The sequence below is a fragment of the Vidua macroura genome, chromosome 1 (genome assembly GCF_024509145.1).
Source record: "Vidua macroura isolate BioBank_ID:100142 chromosome 1, ASM2450914v1, whole genome shotgun sequence".
Taxonomy (NCBI): domain Eukaryota; kingdom Metazoa; phylum Chordata; class Aves; order Passeriformes; family Viduidae; genus Vidua; species Vidua macroura.
The window spans coordinates 118,038,053-118,050,780 of NC_071571.1; the positions used below are offsets into that span (position 1 = coordinate 118,038,053).

Genomic DNA, 12,728 nt, shown 5'->3' on the forward strand with positions numbered 1-12,728 from the left:
AAACTCTTATTGGCTAGAGAAAAATATGAGACAAAGGGAATGAAAAAGTTCTGGTCCTGTTTTGAGTACCTTTTACACTTGTAGAGGGCACTTAACTGAAAAGTGTTATTAGTAAAAGATTTGTGTGATTTGTATATTCAAGGTCAAGTTTATGGATTGTGCTATCATTGAATGGGTCAGGTTGGAAAGGACCAGAGTGGGTCATCTGCTGCAGCCTCCCTGCTCAAGCAGGGACATCCCAGAGCACATGGCACAGGATTGAATCAATCTGGATATCAACTTGAATATCTCCAGTGAGGAAGACTCCACAACCTCTCTGGGGCAATCTGTTCCAGTCCTCAGTCATCTGCAAGGTAGAGAAATTCTTCCTCATATTCAGGTGGAGCTTCCTGTGAATCTATTTCTGCCAATTGCCTCTTCTTCTATTGGTCGGCACCATCAAAAAGAGCCTGGCTCCAACCTCTTGGCACCTACTCTTAGATATTTATACACATTAATGAAGTCCCCTCTCAGTCATTTCTTCTCAAGGCTGAACAGGCCCAACTCCCTCAGCCTTTCCTCATAAGAGAGATGCTCCAATCCCTTAATCATCTTTATTGCCCTTTGCTGGACCTGCTCCAGGAGCTCCATGTCTATCTTGTCCTGAGGAGCTCAGAACTGCACACAGCACTCCAGATGTGGCCTCACCAGGGCTGAGGAGAGGGGCAGGATCACCTCCCTCAAATTGCTGGCAATGTCCTTCCTAATGCAGCCCAGGACACACCTTTGGCCTCTTGGCCACCAGGGCATTGCTGGCTCATGGACAGATGTTGTCCACCAGGTCCTTCTCTGCAGAGCTCTGCAGAGCTACTGCTTTTATCTTGTGACAGGTTTGTACTGGTTGACATCACACTTGAAAGATACTGCAAAGATGAACTGTTAACTTTTTTAACAAGTTTTGTTTAACTGTGAGTACAGTAAAATCCCTTTGTTTATCCTTGAGAACTTCCAAAAGAAACAAGTTGTTGCCCTCATTTTCTGTGCATAGGAGAGGCTCCCATTCAGCAATTTAAATTAAAAACCTACCCAAAGGGCACCTGCTTCTAAATATTGTAAATTTGATACTGGAAACAGTCAGCAGATGTAGAAAAATTTAATAAATATAATATAGCTTCTTTTTATCTCTATCTTATTTTATCTCAGTCCTTCCACAGTATTTTATGTCATCAGTGATGTACACATTTCTCTCAAAGTCCAGTATCATGAAGTGTGTAACTGTATTGCTACAGCACCAAAAATCAGATCAGGTGATGAGAAAATGTTAGCTCTTGTTTCTAATTCAAGAACAGAAAACTGACCTATGCAGTTCATTGGACCTTCTGGAGGAGAGTAGTGAGTGACAAGAAAGTTTCCAAATGGTACCTCTGGGAATATTGAGAGCCACCAAGAAGAATACGAACAGCTGGGAGTTCAATTTATGCCATTCAATTTCCAGTCATTAATATAGTTTAGTGTACAAAAGTAGGACAAATATTCCTATTATGGTTTTTATAGGGGAATATTATATATAAAGGCCTGAGCTGATGTTTATTTTTTTTTTAAATGGATATAAAAAACTTCCAAACCTAAGATTTCACAGAAAATATGGAGTATTTGTGACATGGGTCCTTTACTGTTTTTTTACTCTTAACTTACAGTTTAATGAACTATAATGGAGCCAGGCATGGAGTCAGATCCCTACAGAAGCAGAAGGAATGTGTCAGAGAGAGAATGCCCTCTGCTTTGGTGCCTCATGGATTTTGTGGATGACCTGGGGCCAAGGAGGGAGTCCCTGTGCTGCATGGGCATGCAGCTCTAACAGTTCCTTTTCCACCATTTCAGATTTTTTACAAGTCATACACACAAACTAAAGATGCTTCCCCTGTCTAAATAGAAAGAAACACATTCATTGAATCTGCCATTGCTGGTATATTCAGTCATGTGTTTAATCAGGTTCTTACTTCTATCTTGCTGTTTTTCAGCCCAACTGAAGCAGCAGAAAGCATTCATCATGTACATAAAAATGTAGAATGATGCCTGATGGATTGGTCTCTCACCATTCTTCTCAAAGGGACAGTTTATTATATTGCCTTTTGCATTCTCTCCTGCACATACATTCCTCCTGTATTTCCCTCTCCTGTATACATGGGCTTCTTAGCTAAAACCAGATGACAAGTATATATACTGGATATGTAAAAGAGTTTATTTCTATGTACGATGCATTTTTCCCCATCAAGTGAGGGCATTAAAACAAATTAGAACATTGCTTGATGTGGTGTAAAATTAATGTCATATGAACAGTCAATTAACAAGATAAAACTTGCAATAATGCCTCAAAGGTGCAGTGTGAGAGCTTTTAATAAAAAAGAAAATGTGAAAAAAAATTCCTTCCTGGTCATGAAATGATTATCAAAGTATACAGGCAAACAACCATGACAAGTACATTTTATTATATGTGCCTTAAAGATCTCTTCCTTCATTACTGCTTTCTAAAAGCTTAATTGAGTGTCCATCCTCATTAAAGCTGATGAAGTTTATGCAGGGGAGGGGATTCCAGAAGGGTAGACCCAGAGGAGTGCCCCATCACTAGGTGCAAAATTTACCACTTGCCTTTACGTACTCAAAATTACCTCCTTTTTCTTACCTTGTGCTAGGGACAAAGACATTTCTAGCTCCAGAATGAGACTGAGGGCTCAGAGATGCAGGCAACACAGGTGATAAGGTGCCAATTCTCCCAGGAGCCGTGACAGTCAGCCTCTTCCCTTCAGTGTTGGTGAGGGAAGTGCAGATGCTCACCATCACTTACTGCTGAGTGTCTGTAAGGTGACAAAGGTCTGGCAAGGTCTATGAAGCCTGAAGTCATACTGCTAGCAGTGCCTTCCTTATTGGTGTGTTGGCATTTTCATATTAAATACAACTCATACCAAAGTTCCAAAGAAAATTGCTGCCTGGGAGCTTGAATTTATTGTAATCTGAGCAATCTGGCAGGTTTTGTCTAAACATATGTAGCACACGAACCACACTGATATGATTTTACTATCTTCTATCCTTAACTCTTTGTTTGAGCACTGTTTCCTTTGAAAGGGAGAGGCAGTGTATTGCCTGGGGACATTTACAAAGATGGTCCAAGGGGCAGGCTCAGAGCCCGAGCGTGGTGTGTGGTCATCCCTCACAACAGCTGTACAGCTGAGACTCTGTCTGGCTTAGGACAGTATTTACCAAAAGTCCACCTAGGAAAAATACTAGAGAGATGATTCATTACTTTGATTTTGACTCATGTGGTATTGAATATGATCTCAGGTGAAACTGTACCTGAGTCAGCAGTGTATTTTTCAATCTGAGTTGTCCTCTTGCTTTCCCAAGTACCCAAAATTTTAAATGGTGTGATGTCCTAGCCACAAAATATCCTTCATACAGAAGACAGGGGATTTCCATGATTCAATTCCATTTTTAAGCCCAGTATGTTTTTCTAAATCAAAGCACATTTCTTAAAATGCAATTTAGGATCTGTAAAGAAAAGGGATTTGTTCTGTGGTGGTTTGTTCCTGTATATGTACAAAGACTTTGTTCCTCGTATATGTTCCTCATACCAGTGTGCATGCAAGTTTTTATTTAAAATTCTGCATTGGTGCTGTTCTAATGCAGGCTTTTGGTGTTCAGTGAAAATTTTGTTCTTTATGTATAAATTCAAGTCCTAAAGGCAGCCTGCCTGATTAAGAATGCACTTAACTAAAAAAAAGTAGCTTCTTTCCATTGTACAGAATAATTTTAACAAATATTTACTGCATAATGGATGCACAAAAAAATTAATTGGTCAAAACTTTTGCTAATATCTTGTCCATTCAGCATTAATGTTTATTGCAACCACAACTCCAGTTTATGGTGGAAGTTGTACAGAAAGATAAAGAAACAGTCTGTGCTTGAGGAAACTTAAAGCCTAAAGGATTCATGTAGAAATAATGAAACATAGAGCTCAACAAATTGAAAGCAAATCAACAGTAAACTTTGATTTGTATTTTACTGGACTTAAAATTTAGAGGCACTTACTGGCACTGGTTTCTGTCCAAGCTCCAGTGACATGAAAAAAATCAGTTATAGCAGTAGCAAATGTGTGTGTTTAAAGGGATAAGTGTAAAGAGTCTGATACAAAATTGATAGATTTGTTTTGATACTGTTAATAATTTTTAGAATATATATTATGTTGCCTTTCCTTTGTAAATGAGATTGCAAATTAAAAATGTATTACCTTGGTTGACAAGCAAAGTGCTTCCTGAGCACAAGACTTGAAGCCAGTAATGTATGGTTACTATACCTCTTCGACCTGTACAGGAAATCTGCCTGACTAAGAGAAAGATTTTGATTGCAAGACACTAGCTGTGCATATTTATTTATTTAGTATTTGGTATTTTTTAACATATCCCCCGCTGTGGCAGCATGAGGCTGCAGAGTTATGCACTCATATAAATCTATTTGCAGGCGTTACTGTCTGTGGTTTGTGGAATGCACAGTTTGGTGTAGTATGCTTGTCTTTGCCTGAAGGATTTGATTGAATGAGTTGTCATATCAGGAAATTCAGTAAGTCAATTTGTTATACTGATATTCCTGTAAAATACATGAGTACTGAGCCAAGAGCTGCTGTCTTCCAAGAGGTGTTTCAATAGTCCTGTCTGACAAATCAGATGGAATTGTGTTCAGTTAAGTGCTGTTTCTTGAATTTCCTTCCACTCCGACTTTAGCTAGACTATGAAGACAGAGTTGTACAAAATCCTGTCACAAACCTCATGGCTTGAAGTATGAGGAAATGGAAAAGAAAGAGACAGAGAAAGAGAGAGATTTACTTGACAGTTATCTATTATGCAACCTTTAGTCTTGTCTCTCTGAGGACACTGTACATGGCTGAAGTTGGAAGAAAACTGCTCCACAAACAGTAGGAATAATTAAAATGTCACCTGTACAAAATTATGAATAGCAACAGCAGTGCCTATTGAAATATACTTAATTAGTGCCAGGCACCTGGCAATTTATTTTTTTTTCTGCTGTAAACACCACAATATCTGAACTGTTAGTAGAAGCAGCAGGTAGCTGTACCACGTTGTAGACACACAGTGCCTACTCCCAGTTTGTGGTAATTGAGAGCAGGGCTGTGCCTGCGCCTCATCCCCAGTGGGCTACAGCTGTGCAGGACAGGTGAACGGTAGGTAGAGAGGGCACACAGGGGTAATGCAGGTGGCATGAAGAGTATAAGATGTTGTACTGTAGCCCAGTAAAGAGCTGCACATACTTGAAGCCCTCTTTGTTGTTGGTTGTGCCTCCACTGTTGTCCCAACAATACCATGTTAGCTTAAATGAAGAGATCAAATCATATGTGGTAAGGATATTATGAAATGGCTTTATATGTTGTTGCATTATCAATACATACTGTGAGGGACTGGTGTGCAGAAGAGTACTGAAGGGTATGTTCATTGCATCTCAATCAGAATCTAATGGATTATATGTGTCCTGAGGAGGGCACTGTTTTAAGGTTTGCTGGCTTGTGAGTCTTGGCCCAGAAGTGGGAAGAGAAACAATTTACAAATAATTTGAAGAGTATGAAACTGCTTTTTATGTCTGCAGTCAACCCTTGTGATCCTTACTTGTTCTTTGACATTAGCATCTGAAATGCAGTTTTGCAAAGAGGATATAGCCTTTTGTAACCCAGAAATAACTTTTTCTGTTCCTCATTGAATGAAATTGTTTCAGAAATGAAGTATAGTACATAAGTGCTTTGGGTTATTCAGTGTTTTACATAATATTATAGGTAATTTTGATGATAGATTTTTAAGATCAACAGGTACTTGACTAGAAGAATTTATTTCTGGCTTCTGCTATTAATCACTTTATTTAAAATTATTTACTAAAATTATTAGTTATGACTAGGAGAAGTTCTACTCATGATGCATGAAATCTTTGTTGCCTTAGTCATTGTTTAGGGTCACTCTCTGCCTGGAATAATTCACCCTCTTTTTGGGTGTAATCCAAAAGACTTTAATACAGTTAACATGCAGCTTTTCTTTAATTGTTACATTAGGTAAATAATTAAATCTGATTAGGATTTTCACAGTATGGGTACTTTGGAATGAGAAGAAGAATGCGTTGCTGAAACTATGTTTTCTTCCAGCAAATACAAGCTGCAGTTTCTCTTGTGAGAAGCTAATTTGACAGTACACATGGAATGAACTGAGTGATGAGGCGGTCTCTTGGGATGTAGGAGATGCTGACAAAACCTTGGCTAGAATTAATCAGAGTGGAAAGTTGTGCTATAGTCTTCTCCATCTTGGGCAAGTGCCCTGAACATAGAACTATTTATTTTACTTACAAAAGGATGAAGAAGTTGTTTGGTAGAATAAATCTTCCTTGCCCCCCACAACTTCGTGTATATTTTTCAAAAGTCTTTTTCCTTTCCTTAAATAGATGTGATTTTTGTCAGATTTTCATGGGCTGAGGCTTTGCATCTGACTTCATCTTTTCACCAGTCTCCCACACATATGTTTGCATTTTAGGACTATTATTACTGTATTTAGAACTGTATTCTTACCATTGTGGTCTTAATCGTTTGTATGGTGGTTGTATGCCAACATACATACAACCACTGTATAAAAAAAAGCTGTACATTTTATTGGTAATAATGCTGGTAGATTTTAGCTCATCAGGCAGGCCTTCCTCTTGTTTTTGTTTCTGAATGGCTTTCAGAAGAATGCTGTTTTCTTAAGTACGAAAGTTGACGTGTCTTAAGCATGTTGAAAGTATCTTATCTGAATGAGAGAAAAATATTCTCAGAGGTTGCTGATGAAATGTAAACAGCTAGCTACTGTAAGTGGGGAAAATCCTTTTCTTTTAAATGGAGCTAAACCAGTTTATGCTAGCAGAATTTCTGATGTAACATAATTTTTTCTGTTTATGCATTTCTCCTTGTCATAGAAGGAGGTGGAATAACCAAGCCTGAATATTTGATGCCGTGTAAGTGGACCTGCAAGAGTTTTCTCAGTGGTTATATAATTTTGCTGCACTCTCTGCTTTTCAGTGCAGAAAGATCATTTTTGCAAGGTAAAATACCATTTTGACCTTGTATACCCATCTAATTTCTGCCCTCTCCAGTGAGATTTCCAGCAGGGCTGCCAGGTGTGAATTAGATTTTCTTTCATTATCAAGAATAAAGCGAGCATTGTTACATCAGTAACAGACCATCAGACAGCTTCCATGTAGAAGTTATGCTGGGCTTTTACAGTTTTCTCCCACTGTGCTCTAGTCAGCCAAAAGCAAAATGGCTTGTTTTGCTAGAAAGCCATTCAGTGTCTTGCCTTTGCTTTTCAGCTCAGGAGGATGAAATCACAGGCCACACCTAGAGCTCGTCACTACTGACCAGGTGGTTGCCCACAGCCAGCTGTTCTTTGTACATCTGCAGTGGGACAGCTTTACCCCTGCAGCCCAGGGGTGCTGTGTGACGGGGATGTCTCTCAGTCTCATGTGCTGCTCCATAGGCAGTGAGGCTGGCAGGGGAATTGCCCTGGTCCCTTGGCCTATCTACCCAGACACCCAAAACAAAGAAGGAGGCTTCCTAAAGGATTCTCCCTAGGAAAAGTTAAAAAAAAAAAACCAAACTTGAGTGGTTGTTGGAGATAGGAATGCAGCAAGGTTGGGGAATATGCCTGGAACAGCAAAGTCACAGGTGTCTCCCCAGTGAATCTGAGCTGTGCCTAAGCTGGATGGGCAGTGGAGTTTTTGATTAAGTCTTTCCTGTGGAATTGCTTTCTAATTAAGCTTAAGGCAGGTGCCTGAGTACAGCTAATACCTCATTTTCAATTCTGGTAGCACAGCCTCTAGAGGAGATGAGAGGAAAATATGACTTACACCATTGGTTTTCATTGGCACCCCTCACCTATAGAAACACAGTATATTGCACTCCTCCAGCCTCTGAACCTAGTGTAAATCTTTACTGTTCCCCTTCTCTTTTTTCATAATAGCTTTCTGATTTCTGCTGTGGATAAATAGGTGGTGCTGTCAGGTTCACTGAAGTGCTGTGAATGAAGGTGCTTTGTTCGTGGCCGTTCCATTACCTTGAATAGGTTTTGGCATGAAAGTGCTATTTCTCCTGTACTTATTTATACTTTCTTCTTTCATTTGGCTGGGTCTCCTTATGACTTCTCTAATCTATCTTCTGTCACTCTTCCCAGTTACTTCAGTATTTCGCTGAATTTCTACTTTCTTCTCTCCCTCCTCATTCAGAATATATTTTAATGGAACTGTGACCAAGAAAGAATTTTAGAAAGAATAAATGGAGGCATTTGCCCTTTTTACATTGCCCTTTTACACTTAATTTTGTCCTTTTTAGTTTTTTTTCTTTTTTCAGAATTAAAATTAATGGGTTTTCACTCTCGCTTTCCTTTTACTCACAGGAGTTATTTATTTGAAAACAGAGAGAATTTAGAAAAATAGACATTTCTAATTGTTGCAAGAGGCAGATAGTTGCCTTACTCTGCATATGATAGTTTTGGCTTGGGAAATCCTGAGTTAGGGCTGAAGTCGTTCTGTTATCTAGAGCACATAATAGCAGGTGATAATAGATACTTCTATTACTCCTGCATCTCCCCTAGAAGTTGTTCAGAAACCTTTGGAGTTGAAATGTTTTACTCCTGGTTCTTAGGGTTTGAAAAACAAATATATTTTACTTGCTTTTAGCCTTTTTGAACTGGAGCATACTCTCTCTTTCTTGGTCTGCCCAGTTACTTGGCTTGTTTTAAAGAGACTTTTAAGCAGTTTACATATTGAAGATTATTTCTCTTGTTGTTGGTGTCACCTCTGAAGTTTTGTTTCCATTGTAGATGGCCTTCCATTTTATGTCCTGTTGCTCTCTGCTCTGAAATACTGGGAGCAGTCCTCTCTGCTCCTAGAACATGTTCAGAGGAGGTTTTTTTTTTTATTCCCTTTATTGAGCCATTAAATAACACTTTCTCTCCAGTCCATGCAGTGTAGCTGATCAATGGTGTGGCACAATATCTATAATGTGTGAGTTTCTAAGAAAACCACGTGCTAGAAATGGTTTGTCCAGCCTGCTCTCCAGATTTTTGCATATAACCTCAAATAATCCACAAACCACTGACACAGTATTCATGGGAGAAAATCCAATTGACTCCATTTCTTCTGCATCATTAACAGACTAAGCACGCCCAATATTTATTTAGATCAAACAACATGTTTTATAACAAAACTAAACAGTGATGTCCTCTACAGAGCAATGACAACAGTCCTTCAGAACACAGATTCCCCCATCATATGCAGGGTAGAATTCTAATCTGTACTCAAATCAGCCACTATGCTCTCATCCTCAGTATCATGAAGGGTTTGCTTACTAAGTATATTTTCAGTGCAGCGTTAATATATGTATTGTCAACATAGCCCTGAATGCTAAAGCCTTTTAAATTTTGAAAATGCAGCCTTTGTTTAACAGTGTATTTGTTACCATGTTTTGAAGATATGGTGCTATAAAATGAACCATTTTAAGGCTAATATGATCCCTGAAAATCACCTCCAATACAGTTTTATATGCAAGGTGAGAGCCTTCCAAAGACTGAATTAAATTAAGTAGCTCTAGCTATGTAGCACTGCTCCTGCCTTGCTGAACTGAGAGGCACGTCAGACTCCACAGTGCTGTTACATTATTCTACGCATCTGGAGAAGTCTCTAGGGTCAAACCCAAAGAATATCTCTGTTGCCAGAGGAAAAATGGGCAGAACTTTCTGCTTTCTGAAAGTTCCTAATGTTATTTTGCACTTTGACCCATAAAATGAGGATTATTGGCAAGTTATGAAGGATTACAGACTTGGATATATTATGCTGCAGATTTAACATTGTTAAATGTTAAATAACTACCCTTACGCAGCTAATAAGCAAAGTGTGGGAATCAGGACACCATTTGGGCCAGACTCTTGCTAAGATTCTTCCAAAAGCTGCTTCTATCAGATTAAATGAATAGCCCCTGCCTACCCTCTACTGCTTGATTGGTGCTAGCTGCCTTCAGAGCTGGCCTTGCACTGACTGGATGGGAAGAAATCTCATCTGCAAATACTGCACATGCAGTTGGTGCACCTGCCAGTGCCAAATTGCAGGTTAAAATGCCTTCTCAGCCAGCATGAATATTAGTGACCTGTGAAAAGACAAGGTTGTGAGATGTAAGTCACTTGAAGTGCAAACAGCCATGCAGTTTCAGCAAGAAGAAACAAGAGAATGATGCAAAATTCCGAGTTGAAGAATTACTTATAATGATCTTTTGAGAGAGATGTACATATTTCTCACTGTGCTGTGCATGTGTATAGAGATAAATACCTGAATCCTAATGCATTCAGAGTTTGTGTGCTGTGGTTGGTTTTAACCATCACACAAGTCCTAAAGGGCAAATACAATTTTTCTTTGACATTTACTTCTATACTCAGATATGGAAGAGAATTAATTTTTATAGGCATTTTTCATTTTCTGCGCTTTTTGTGTGGTTATAATCCAGAAAGGAAAAAAGAAAAAAATAATAATAGAATTATGTACCAGTCTTGTTCATGAAGGTGCTGTGTAGTTCTAAGGAAAACTATTTCAGCAATGATTATGTGGCTGAATGTTTTTCAATGGTGAAAAAATTCATCTGAGACTTTTGTGACTTTTTTTTTAATAAGGAGAACAGACTATCTCTAGAAGAGTCTAATATCCTAAATATTTAAAATTGCTTCATGAAGTACAAAAGCCAAGCAACAAAGAGAGCTGCACTGTAAAGCAGAGGATGGCTCATGAACAGAGGAGTAAAACCACAAAGATGATACAGGGACATTTGCTTTGGCCAGAACAGTTTCTGCAGGGCAGAAGGAGAGAGGCTTTTACCAAGGCCTGCAGTGACAATGATTTTACACTGACAGAGGGCAGGTTTAGATTAGACACAGAAAGAAATTGGTCACAATAAGGGTGGGCAGGCTGGAACAGTCTGCCCAAGTGGCTTCTTCACCACTGGATGAAGGCCAGATTGGAAGGGGCTTTGAGCAGCCTGCTGTAGTAAAAGAAGTCCTTGTGCATGGCAGGTGGGTTGGAATAGATGATCTTAAAGGTCCCTTCTAAACAAAGTCATTTTGTGGTTCTCATGTTCTGTGTACACCAGTTGTTGATTTCATCAGGGACACTGAAGGAAAAGAGAGCCATAGAAGAAAGGTCACAGTGCTGGGGCATTGTACTGAAAAGCTCCTTCACAGCACCTCAATACTGAAGGACAATAGTAATCAAAATATGAAGCTATGAATCACAGCCATACGTCAGAAGATCTTACTAAGATTTTCCTCCCTCTTTACCTGAAAAAACTGGAATTACTGGACCACTCTGAGAGAAACTGAGCACTTTTTTTTCTTTTTGACTTAAAAAAATAATAGAGTTAATGACGGACTAAAATTGATAGCAGTTCTGAAAATTTATTCCAGTCGCACTTAGTTTTGAATAAAACCTAGCAATCAGTTAATATATTTTTCCCCCTTTTTTAAAAGCATTAAAGGCCAGGCTGATAAAACATAAGAGATTAATGCAATCTCTGTAGTCAGTGGGCCCTCCCAGGTTTTTCAGGAACAGGGAATTAGCAGCCCTGTCAACAGATAGATAATTGCTGTATTGCTTTCAGAGCCAGTTAAATAATACAAAGCCACCTTACTGGCAGACACCTTAAACTCCATTTGCCAGGAGATATGTAAAAGGTCTGCAAAAGACAAGTCTAAAATTCATAGTGCAAACACTATTTGTACACATACAATTTCCCAGTGCCTTTCTCCCAGCTGCAGTGTCCTGTGTTGCAGTTGGTAATTGCCTCTCTTTTCTCCCTGTCCCACAGGGACAAGCAAGCTTTTCATCTGTCTCTTTGCTCTGCCTCACAGATGCTAGCCATACTCTTCTTGCAATCAGTTATCTAAATGATTAACATAATTAAGTTAAACTCAGTGAAATTGTTCCTAAACTGTATTTAGCTTGAGGGTTGTTTTGGCTTGGAAGTGGAGCTGGTATTTCCAGACCTCTCTTGGTCTTTTATTTTTTTTTTAATTTAGGTATAATTATATCAGTTGTTTTCCTTTGATTTCATGTTTTCTTTATAAATTATAGTTTTAGATCACTGTAACTCATTTTGTGGACCCTCAAGATCGGAGTTAGTGACTTACTAAAAAGCACAAAGACCTTTTTCTCTGAGCAGTGCATGGAGTTATTGATGAGATTTTTTCTAAAACCTGACCCGCAGTATAACAACTCAGCCAATGCAAGCAAGTGCTGCTGTCTTCAGAAATAGCAAATGTTTATTGTGAACATGTTTTTGTATTTCTTTATGGCCAGAGAACAGGGAGAACAGGTCCTCTTAAGTCTGTGGCTGAATAAAATTACTGCTTCTCCTAGCTGAACTGGCTGCTTAGATGAAGAAGTGCAAACAACATGAATTTGTGAACAGTGACATTGGTAAACAACCTGCCCCTTTTTACTTCTTCTGTTGACACAGATTTAGATTAACCTAGTTGTCCCTATTTTTCATATTCACCTGTCTTTCAGATATGTTTCTGCTCCAGAAGTACCACAGTGCTTCAGTAAATAATACTAATGCTGTATTAGAAACTAAACAGAGCTGTACTGAGCCATGACCTGACATTCTGGAGATTTAAATAGAAATAGCATCA

General features: G+C 38.8%; 1 protein-coding gene across 4 annotated transcripts in view; it reads left to right on the top strand.

The window, feature by feature from the left end:
* NKAIN3 (sodium/potassium transporting ATPase interacting 3) overlaps positions 1-12,728 on the top strand; it is a 341,572-nt gene that overhangs the window by 55,338 nt on the left and 273,506 nt on the right. The gene's annotated exons all lie outside the window — the stretch shown is intronic.